The 12592-nt window shown below is 37.2% G+C and overlaps 2 long non-coding RNA genes across 3 annotated transcripts in view; both read right to left on the bottom strand.

Moving 5' to 3' along the window:
• LOC125660614 (uncharacterized) overlaps nucleotides 1-11390 on the bottom strand; it is an 18296-nt gene extending 6906 nt beyond the window's left edge. For both annotated transcript variants that reach the window (XR_008798316.1, XR_008798315.1), the window contains exon 1: nucleotides 11305-11390. This is a non-coding gene — a long non-coding RNA (uncharacterized LOC125660614). The remainder of the gene's footprint in view (nucleotides 1-11304) is intronic.
• The window catches only part of LOC125660613 (uncharacterized), a 136982-nt gene that overhangs the window by 64134 nt on the left and 60256 nt on the right, over nucleotides 1-12592 (bottom strand). The gene's annotated exons all lie outside the window — the stretch shown is intronic.

A 12592-nucleotide genomic window follows, 5' to 3' on the forward strand; every position in this document is an offset into this window, starting at 1 on the left:
AGCTGAGTAGCACACGTTCTTTAGATCCTTAGTTATCGGCATGCTGGAATTTATTTTTAACTTAGCTTCTGCAATAAACACGCTCAGCACCACATTTGCTTAGTTGCACTACCAATGGATGTTCAAGTAGGTCTTGATCGGCCTTTGAGGTTTGTTTGACAAATTGACAATGCGTTGAGAGCATTTTATTCTGGATTGCATCAAATCTCAGTAAAAAAGGGATTCAAGAAGCGAGATACCCTTAAAGTAAACTATGCAATAACAGTCATTTTTATACGCTTTTAGGAATTTCTAAGTTTTCAGAACAACAAATATGAAGAGTACAATCCATTGTATTTCTCTAACAGTAGTACGGAAAACAGTCTGGTTTTTTAAAATATAAATACAATATTGTTTTTACAGAACGTTGGCAGTGTAGATAATCTTCAAGATCAACACCAGGTTGATTTCACGGCAATGTTAAGGGTATTAACGTTTTGCTTGTGGAATTTAAGATCAGTTTGTATAAGACAAGGGTTGCATCATCACCACATATCAATGCCCGACTAAATCAAATGCACAATAACAATGGAGGAAGTAAAAAACACTACGAGAAATATATGGAGTCAGAGATACGGACAACTATCAGGAAATGAGCGCTGTCACTGAGCAACCTCTACAAAACTAAATGTCCGCCTATCTCAATTTATCTTCATGATGCGAAACATTTATTTGCATATCATCATGTGGTTTTTTTTTAAATATAATGATAAGGGCACATGTACGTATTTAGCAGGAAATCTACATGAACCGAATTACAAGGATACTATGTGTGTAGTACATGCAAAACAAATTTTAGCAATCAATGAATATATATATATAATCGACAGAGACGTTAAACAATGTACACGCAATCAATTTGTTTTCCCATTCTGCCATATACGCTTTTTGAATTATATTTCACTGTACACACAGTTTAGAGGTGTGTTACATTTACTATCATGCATAGCGGACGTACGTAACCTAATGATACAGCTTGATAGCTTTGATAGAATATGATGATTATATCACCGTAATTATCGAAAAAGTCAATATGTCTTTGGTTGTTTTATGCATGAAACAAATGTACTTTTAATAGAAATGAACTGGATAGTTTGCTTACACGCAAAGGTCCAAAGGCCTCTTAATTAAATAATTCGAGAGATGGAAGAACAATGAGGAGGTAAGCGATGCGTAAAATTCATTTGATTAGCATGATATCGAGTTCTTCAATGGAATTAAAATACATCACTTTCCAAAAAAAAAAAAGTTTACTATCTCATACATTTTGAATATTCTGGTATATATATCTGAACAGATGTATCACACTACCGGTAATAGTTGAACATTTACTCCAATAAACTTGAATTATAAGATACATTTATTCATACGTTGACGCCTTTCTTGATATTTTCGGAAGATTTTAGTTATTTGATAAATGACAATAAGCACAATTTGCTCGAGGCGAAACACAATACAGTCCACGAGTACACCCCGAAAAACACAATACAGTCCACGAGTACACCCCGAAAAACACAATACAGTCCACGAGTACACCCCGAAATACACAATACAGTCCACGAGTACACCCCGAAATACACAATACAGTCCACGAGTACACCCCGAAAAACACGGACCGCCGTTGAACAAAAACCCATGCTTCACCGTGGACAAAGAAAAAAGTCGGTGCCTTTGGAGTTGCGATTTATGTGCCAGCCTCGAATCCGAGAGCAACCCCCCCCCCCCTCGCGTAACACGATGTGTCCACGGAGTGTCACGGTGTATTTTCACGGTGTCACACGGAGGATAACATTTCAAAATACTAATAAAATATTAATTATTCAAATCAAAACATGTATTCCATGGCCGATTTTAAAGTGTTCAAATATTGATTTGATTTAAATGAAGATTTCTATTTTATAGATATTTGAATAATTTGTAAACTGTGGAGTAAGTCCTTTTCATATCAACTATTGTTCTTATTGTTATAATTTGTTTATTTGATTGAGGGCATCGTACATTGCACCAAGACCATGTTCGAAAGTTCTAAACTACCGAGAAAGACCGGTTTTTATCAATACCGACGTTTCCAAAGTTCCGAACAACCGATTAAAGACGTTTTGTTTTTATTGTACGGTTTCCTATGAAAAAGACACATACGTGATACTTACATCACCTAGAGAACTCGCACTATTGGACGGAGAGTGTGCTGCCTACTGTCACTGTGTTGTTGACGCTGCTAAGCTCTCATGATTACTTCTATTTTTAATGTTGGCACAAAAATCATGTTGGTGCTGAGAAATGCTGATGATTACTGATACATTTAAATACTGCGATGTTTGTGTTTCTTTAATTCGTAAGTATCCATATCGGTGTATCAAGTATGGACTTATTTCAATAAATACACGAGGTACGAACTGTCAGCTGTGTGCAGTGCTGGTTTATAGATATAAACGCGGTTTGGATTGGTCTCTTTGCAGGAGGTGTGAAAATCGGCCGTGGACATTATAAACCAGGTTATTTAAGGTGGTGTTTAATTTTTTTTCCTAAAACAGTTTTTCATGATATGTATATTGTTTTTTAACGCATTGAGAGAATTACAAAGGTACCAAACACCATCTATGTTCTGTGAAAACCTGGTGTTGAACATCTCCATGTTAATCCCCTTCCTTAATTTCTTTAATAACATATTCTTGAATTCATTGTTTACTAATTCTAAGGAGTAATGCAGATAATTCGTGTTTTGAAATGTGAATTAGTATTCAGTGAATGAAAAGCATCCAGATTCTGATTACCATCTCTCTCTCTCTCTCTCTCTCTCTCTCTCTTTCTCTCTCTCTCTCTCCCTATCTCTCTCTTTCTCTCTCTCTCTCTCCCTATCTCTCTCTCTCTCTCTCTCTCTCTCTCTCTCTCTCTCTCTCTCTCAAACAAACAAACAAACAAAGGAACAAAAGTGGTGTTTAAGGCACAGTATTTCTTCATTATATTGTTTAGTATGCATCTAACCAAATGATTAAAACGAACGTGATTCAATATATAAATTAAAGTCTATGATTAACAAATATGAACTGATTTATAACCGTCATTTGATTTATAACCGTCATTTATAGCATATCAATAGAAGCAAAAATCCAAACCATCAAAGGATATTTTTGTTTAAAAATCATGAAATACATTTGACCGACACTTAATACTTTGATAGAGATTCTCATTTTAAAAAAATAATTGATAGTGTCTGGACAATGATCTGTATATAATTTGTATATTCCATGCAAATTCCGAGGGTGTTTGCCACAATATAACTTCGCTAATCCGTGTATTTGAAATTAATAGAATGTTTGACTCCTTGCGGAAAGTTTGAAATGGGTCGGCGCGAGATACACGTGATCTAGATCTGCTACTGCGCGGACACAATATGTTTTAAGTCAAACATCAAATATACACGACCCCCACTAGTTCTATTGTGGCAAAAAGAAAAACAAAAACAACCTTGAATTTGCATGGAATATGCAAGGTGTACATATATTGTAACGGCACTCTATTGCCGTCAATCTATCATGAGTTCGAAAAGAACCTCTTTGCTTAATAAAAGTATAATTTTCCTCAATCACTGATTGGATATATATCTATTTATTTGAATGTCCCTACCTTGGGTTGAAATCAAGAAGTAAATCAATAATAAATGGAAGTAAAGACTTTAAGAAAGTAAATAATATGTTTCCTTAACTAAATAGACTAGTACCAGGAACAGATTGGCTCTATTCGGGCCACTATTCCCAGCACTAGCTATTTCCCCGACTTACTGTCAGTGCTATGGTCGGTCACAATGGACAACCACTCCGGAAAACAATAAGGCGAGCAAACAACCAAAACAGCTTCAGCTCTATTCGGGCCACTGAGTTGATTGTCTACTTACCTTTCCTTAATCTAAAACCTTTATTTAACCTTTCTTCTTATTTAACTCCCTCTCGGTACGATCAGCTCACAAGAAAGACACAGAATCACAGCACCCCGGGTTTATATACACTCAGGCTGTTCTAATTATAAGGGGTGTCAGGTCATTCCATGTTATCCTGACAAATATAGTCATTAAAACGTTTGATTGTATAGAACAAAAACATTACAGTGCCTATGAACAAAATTGACATGCTTTTTTTTAATCAAGCCCCGCTACCCCCACCCCACTCACTCCGTCCCTCTAGATCCGCCACTGGTGTACAACAATATGCAATCAAGAGAGTAATTCATTCACTTTTTTGTATAGAAATATAATCAAGTGGCGTAGCGACCTTTACACAACAGCACACATGAATACACAGTATCTTCATTGTTCATCTTTTATAGATCCTTTTTGTTTTTAGAATTTTAATGTCAAACTTCATACTATCAATTCAAAGCAATATCAAATCATTTAAAAAAGTCAAACTAAAACCCGAGAAAGTTTTTGAGGTCAGTATTTAACTCAATTTGTGAAGAAAAAAAAAGATGTCATACAGAAAATTGAGACGGACTGTTTGATCTTCGTTCGAGGTGATTTGGTCGATAATTATCTAAATTATGTTGCTAAAAGGAGAATGAGATATTTTTATTTTCTAATTTGCGTAGATATTATTTATTTTTTGGTTTTTTTTTTTGGTTTTTTTTTCTTTCCCATTTTACTTTCTTTTGGATATGACCTTAAAAACGGAGGCCCAGCGTCGCGGCAAGCATTGGCACGCTAACGAACCTTCACTGCTACGACACTGAGCGCTAAGTATAGGTCTAAATTTGTGGTACTTCACGTACAGCTGGTGACATCTCAAAAGGAGTGAAAAATTATCGACAGAAAATTTAATTAATCAGTCAATGTTCACTTCCCCATGTGTTATCATTGATATCAAACATCAAATCTATTTTGTTACATATTCCAGAGAATTTTTTTTTAAAGAACATTGCGATATTTTAGGTATTATCTATAGAGAATAAATAATGCAATATTCAGGCCATTTTTAAAGAAAACCATTGGACTGCATTTTCAGCCGTCAACCTCCAGGTCCCCATCATGGCATTGTTTTGGGTTGGGTCAAGGACATTTTCCTCGACTCCCTGGGGTCTGAGGGCGGCCCCCAGATCCAATTCTTAATACACACCATTGCGTTTGTAGTGTAACAGGAAGGGGAAAATTCAACGGACCAGACCGGGATTCGAACCCGGGTCCCCTGAATCTCCAGTTATGTGCTCTACCAATTTAGCTGAGCTATCTGGCCACCGGCGATCGAACCCGGCTGTCCGCTAAAGTAGCTGCTACTGTAATCTAATCAACAAATTCGTTTGTCAGTCGGTTTCAAATCAATCTAACTAAATTGAGATGTTAGATCCGCTCGCATACTCACAAATACGAGTATGTGAGTGGATCGGGGGGGGGGGGGGGGGGGGGGGTCATAACTAATGATGATAAATCTCAATCAAACTTTCCAATACATTTTACAAAACTTATCATTCTTTCATTGTAATTTTAATGGAGGATATTCGAATATTCGTTGGCATCCCTACTAGTTATCACCATATTTTGTTGTTTTAATTGATAATAAGAATTGATAAAATGACGAATAGTTTAAGGTCTTGTGTCAGTTATACAGTCAAACCTCCAGAAGCTCCCGTCTCAGAAGAGTTTAAGGGAAACCTGTTAATTACAACCCTAATGTGAGCTGAAATATAAATACATGTACTTGTAACAGCAATACTTACATATTACTTTAGGACTTGATTGTCTAACTGGGCCACTGATTAGTCCACCAGGGCTTTATTTTTTTTTCAAGATTACTTTTAGACCATGGGCCAGTAACACATTACCCCCCCCCCCCCCCTACCTAGGGATTTTTCTACACTATGATTTTTTGAAAGTGTGTATATGAAGGAAAGGAACGAAAAACGGAATAGAATTTAAGAATTGGAATGGTTAATGTAGCTAAGATAACACACAAACATTCTGTTTATGGGAATTTGTTTACAAGCGATAAAACAATTTTATTCTAAAATTCTGCATCATAAATTGAATAAGCAAAGTAAACGTTTGTATAAAAATTTAAAAAGCGTTGTACAAGAATTTTGTGTATTATGCCCCCCCCCCCCCCCCCCCCCCCCCCCCGACAAAACGTCATAAACGCACATGTTCATGTATTTACACATAATACCGTGTATGTGTGTACCTACAACAGGGATTGTGATACATGTGTGTATAAAACAACAAGAGTTCATGAGATGACCTTTTAATTCAATTCAAGCATAAATTATCTGTTAGCCTTTGAGATATTTCATATAATATGAAGTAAATCTGTTAATTCCTTACTATGGATCGTAATTTGTTGTACGCGCCGTGTCTCGCCGTGTGATTGGTTCGCAAAGACATTGCTTAGTCTCGGGATCATCCGAAGGGTCTCGGGATTATTCGCGGACCAATCACACGACACGTTATAAATTCGTACTCTGTGACCTCCTTTTTGGCTGACAGTGGAAGAGATGAAGCCCTGTCCGATCAATGCACGCAAGATTGTGTCAAATAAAAGAGATGAGATGGGTTTTGAGTTGAAGAGACTTGTAGTATGACATCTCCCCGACCTGCCGCTCGTCAAAATTCCTTAGGTAACGCTGTAATTACTTGGAAAATGTGCCCGGAAACGGGGACCCCCTAGCCCCTGTTTGTTTACAAATTTTTGTTTCTTACCTTGTGTATTTTATTATACCGGTAGAAGGCCAATCTTTAAAGCTTACAAAAAGCGTGAAACGATTACATGAATCGAAAGAGGGATGAGATAGACTGGGAATTCATACATTTCAGAGAAATTATTGCCACCAAAAAAAAAAAAATTATGAAAAAAAGGGGGGGGGGGGGTAGTAATATCCATACTTCAGGTGCCTGTGGTAACTCGACAGTCCATCAGCGCGAAACATTTTGACAGACCTAATCAGAATATGAATCCACAACTGCACGTTTTTTTTTTTTTCTTAGAGGAGCATTGATATTGATATTAATTGAGCAGTTATTCAATGACGAGTGTGTGAAGAGAGATTCCAAGTGGTTTTTGTTGGTGGATATAATTATGGACATGACTAGACTTTCGTTTTCCACGCGTGCAAGAACTCGCGTCTCATGGACATTGAAGGCACTTATTTCACCTGAGACACGGACAGTAGACGTTGACAGAGTGAATGTGGAGGTAGGCCTAGAAGTAATAGACCGTGTGGGCTGGGTTTCTGTGAACTGGCATAGGGCCTAATGCACAGGATGACATAGGTGTATGAGGAATTTGTGACTGTTGTTGAGTGTGCGGTAATTGTTCAAGGAATGTGTATTTTTGTGTCCAGTCACATACACCTGGAGATTATCAGGGACATTACAATCTGTCATTTTTTGTACAAGAGCTTTGCAGACGCTAGTGTTCGTCAATCGAGGCGAGGTAAGTTGCAAGCTATGTATTGATTATGACGTCACGGGATATGTAAAATAAACGTCACGTGATATGAAAGATAGAAATATCTTGCATACCTTTCTTTCATAGAATATCTGTATCTTACATACGTAGATATGAGAGAAATTTAACTCTTTATGTGTATGTGTATTTGTTTTTATTTTGTTTGTTGTTTTTTGTTTTTTTTGGGGGGGGGGGGGGGTACTTATCAGTTTGTGTTGATGTAGGCAGGAAATGGAATTTGACTTGTCATTTCAAGAATGCAAATTTGATGGGAATGATTACAAGAGAGTTAAAAATTTCTGGTTAGAAGTTGAAAATTGTGTAGAGTGTCAATTCTGTGTGTTGCTTCAAGATCAGTATACCAAAGCCCTAACGTTGAACATTGGGCAGATATGTAAATCGGCACTTGGTTCATGCAGTCCTCCTTAACATTGACCGATCTTTCCCACGGATACTGTTTGTTACAAACGTAGGAAAGTGTCCAAGCGTAATCTAATAAAATATGACGTCACTAACAAATCTGCGGTGAACAAGACCTAACAACCCCGTGATCATTAGAATGACCCTACAACAAAAGGCAAAATGATTTATTGTCGGACATCCCCCCCCTCTCTCTCTCTTTCTCTCTCTCTCTCTGGAGGACTGAACGGAAAAAAATCATATAAAAAAAGCAATGACACCACCACCAATAACAACAAATACAACTCTTTCAATAATAACAATGTTACCACCAATAACAACAAATACAACTCTTTCAATAGTAACAATGTCACCACCATCAATAACAACACATACAACTCTTTCAATAGTAACAATGTCACCATCACCAATAACAACAAATTCAACTCTTTCAATAATAACAATGACACCACCAATAACAACAAATACAACTCTTTCAATAGTAACAATGACACCACCACTAATAACAACAAATACAACTCTTTCAATAATAACAATGTCACCACCAATAACAACAAATACAACTCTTTCAATAATAACAATGTCACCACCAATAACAACAAATACAACTCTTTCAATAATAACAATGTCACCACCAATAACAACAAATACAACTCTTTCAATAATAACAATGTCATCACCAATAACAACAAATACAACTCTTTCAATAGTAACAATGACACCACCACCAATAACAACAAATACAACTCTTTCAATAGTAACAATGTCACCACCAATAACAACAAATACAACTCTTTCAATAATAACAATGTCACCACCACCAATAACAACAAATACAACTCTTTCAATAATAACAATGTCATCACCAATAACAACAAATACAACTCTTTCAGTACAATGTCTCTACCAACAAAAACAATAATAAGAAATATGTGATCATAATAAATCATTTAGAAAATTATGCAACAGAACAAGTAAAAGACAAAGTAGAAGATTAAAATGTCTTGCTTATAGGGTCCAGAGAAAGAGGGGGAGAGAAGAAGGAGTTAACAAACAGGGCCAGTTTGTGTGCTAATGGTGTTTCCAAATAGTTGCAGCAAGGGGGGCGACAATTTGCGGTGTGAGGTTATGCCCAAATCGTCGCCCGCGACGATTTGGGACGGGCGATTACTTGGAGTGTTACAAAAGAAACTCGGAGACGATTTGGGACGGGCTACGATTTGGGGTGTAACACTGTTTCTCCAAGTAATGTGTGGAGTGTCGGTCATCTGTCTGTGTCTCGCAAACTTAAATTGGTGTAGACAACTGTCATACTGGATCCCGTGAAGGAAGGGGATATAGACTTCCTTTGGAACGGCGTACATACTCAATGTTGCGTCGCTTATGGAGACCCACATCTTGAAGAGTGACCTTGAATTTTGTCCTTGACCCCATTTCTAAGGTCAACCACCTAAGACCTTGTGGAGAACAAAGTGTGATCTTGACCATAACCCACTTTCAAGGTCATTCGAGGTCAACAATTTCATTCGAGTGGATTTCGGGTCTTTACGACCGGTCGTCTTTGAGTGATTACTTTCGGAGACAGTCGCTGAGTTTGAGGGTCTTCAGATTCCTGAGATTCATCTCTCACGGAAATAAGTTGTGAGGTGAATTTGTCAGCGAATGTCTCAGCTCTTAGAATATCATGTGACTGCTCCTAAATATGTAGATGGAGTTTAAGTGACAAGCTTTTTGATAGAAAACGTCATTTTCGGCCCCTATTTGCCTCCTGGGACCAATATGAAAATTCTGAAACCTTATTGCACATATATAGGACATTACTATTCAGCTTCTAGAATATCATTCGGATTGCGCTATAAATGTGGACACAGTTTTAGTGACAACAACCGGGACGGACGGACGGACGGACTTTCTTTAGAAAGTGCGGGTATAACAAATCCACTCATAGAAATAATTGAGAAGGTCTTCTGATTTATTGTTACTTTTACCGGGAGAACTTACATTCTACCCCCCCCCCCCCCTCCCTCCCCCTAAATTCATTTTGAGTCTTTTTCATAAATTTCATCTCTAAGACAATGACATTGGGTTTTTTAAATACCACACAGGAGACATATTTCAATCCCTTTAAAATCTAAAAAAATCCACGAAGTCCCATCAGGCCTTCGTCCTGTCACCACCACCAATAACAACAAATACAACTCTTTCAATAGTAACAATGTCTCTACCACCAATAACAACAAATACAACTCTTTCAATAGTAACAATGTCACCACCACCAATAACAACAAACACAAGTACTCTTTCAATAGTAACAATGTCACCACACAGGAGACATATTTCAATCCCTTTAAAATCTAGAAAATCCACGAGGTCCCATCAGCCCTTCGTCCTGGACCGACTGGGGACTTTAAGGAGGCCCCACACCCCCTGTTGCCTCCCCTAATTTCAATTTCTGCATCCACCCCTAATTGTAAACTCTATTTCACAGGGCCATGGTTTGATCAAACTTAAATCCGCGCTTTCTGTCCATGTTTTAATATCACGTGCAATTCGGTAGTACTGTTTCTATTGAGAAATTCTTGATAGTGCGTCCTTGTAACCAGATGACCTTAAGAATTGATTGTATTATCACTTATATTAGTCTTGCATTATCTTTATCGATTATATTAGCCTTAATTACCGGTTATATTATTAAATTTACAATGTATGTGAGTGATGCAGGCCTGTGGAATCGCACTGATCATATTTAGTCATTTTAGCTGATGAAATTATGTAAGCCGCATTGCAAACAAATACATAAAGGTCACCATGTTTTGTACGACCTTTATGAGTAAAACTCGCGATACTGTTATTCCAGTACCTGCATCACCCATAAATGATTGGCAGTTGGGACAGTTTTGTTACCAAAAATGTACACTACTGCAGCTGCGTTTATTATAGTGCATTAATGTCAATGATGTTAATCACGTACCCATTTCATATATATATACGTTTGTAAATTTGTCAAAAAGGAGAAGAGAATAGAACCTGGTATTGTATTTGAATGTTGCTGAGTTTATGTTAGAAATAAACTTTGAAACCAACGCGAGTTGAGTATGGTTAAGACTTTGTTGGAAGAAGTCTTAAACAAATAATCCGGTTACATAGGGATTATTTTTGGTGCCGTCTTGACCAGGATTACGGAAGCAGAGTAAGGACAGGACAGGAAGCAGACTTTTAAAAACAATTGCAGTTAAGGTAGGAACGTTTTCCTTCAGAACTTTACCTTCTGACTTAAGAGCATCTTAGCATGGTCTTAGTATGTCTCTTGATAGTGAAGCCTTTAGTAAAGCACTAGATGAATTAACAGAAAAGTTTGGGGATACTCAGTTAAATCAAAATAATAAAATGGGAGAGAAACAACAATCAGAAATACCTTCTTTACGTATAACAGAGGCCCCATCCTCTCAGACTTGTCCCGGTGATCCAATGTCCACATACACCCAAGCTAGGCGTCAGGATGACGATGATAAGGAATTTTTCATTAATCAGATTAAGGCAATGACTGCCGCGTTATCTATACCTCTATGACTAAGTTATTATTATAATCAGTTAAGATAGGTAGAAATACCTAAGATAGGAGGTAGTAAGAAATTGATTCTTACATTACAGATGGGGCACCAACAAAATGAAGTTTCGGGCCAATTAGTGGGTTTGGATATGCCGGACCTAGATAATTTACGGGTCAAATTTCGTACGGGAAATATTATAAGATATTTTCAAATTGAATATGAAGAGGCGTATATTGATGTAAATGATGATGAAAGTTACGCAAGGTTAGTTATAAAAGGACAATTACGTGTAACGATGGAAAGGTCACTAGACGAGAGTGACGAATCGGTGCCCGATGAAGGCGATCCCGACTCAGATAATGAAAATGTCAGCGACGAAAACGTTGAAGAAGATAATAGACAATTATCACCAAACCTTATCAAGAAGGCCTGGGGTATTGATACTGGTGTCCCCATCGGAGAGTTGTAAATAATCGTAAAAATGAACACAAATTAAAGTTCCGAGCACGCTTTGCATTATATATCCAAACTGCTAAAAGTATTCATGTATCTGTATTATCATAAAATGACTTTTAGAAAGTGACCGTTTAATCATTGTATTATCCATACCTCTTTTGACAGCAAATAAGAGACTTGAATTGTTTAAGATTCATAACCTACCCGTGCCAAATTTGAAAACAAACCAAACTGATCTTCTAGCGAAATTTGATTTAAATCTCGCCGCTCTTGCTATTGATGATGTTCATGACACCTACACTGCGTTGTCTAGTGTCGGACTGCAGAATTGCGAGAAACAGCATGGTAATTTCTGTCCTATCGAAAAACCATTTTACCCCGTTGCTACTTCAAAAGCCTGTGTCGTGCAATTATTTCAAAGCATTAGGGAAGGAATTGACAAATTCTGTTCTATTTCTGTAGAAACTAGTTCTGCTGACCCAGACGCAAGAAATCTGCGTGAAGGGAAATGGCTAATAATGTCATCTCAATCATTAACTATTAATGTAAAATGTGGACAAAAAGTTTCGAGTAAAACCACCAATCCACCCATTGACATACTGACCTTAGATTTGGGTTGTTCAGGACACCATGGATCGTTACTTTTGCCCCCATATTATAATAAGGAAACTCATTATAATATGACAAACAGCTTTC

This window comes from Ostrea edulis, chromosome 9 (genome assembly GCF_947568905.1).
Source record: "Ostrea edulis chromosome 9, xbOstEdul1.1, whole genome shotgun sequence".
NCBI lineage: Eukaryota > Metazoa > Mollusca > Bivalvia > Ostreida > Ostreidae > Ostrea > Ostrea edulis.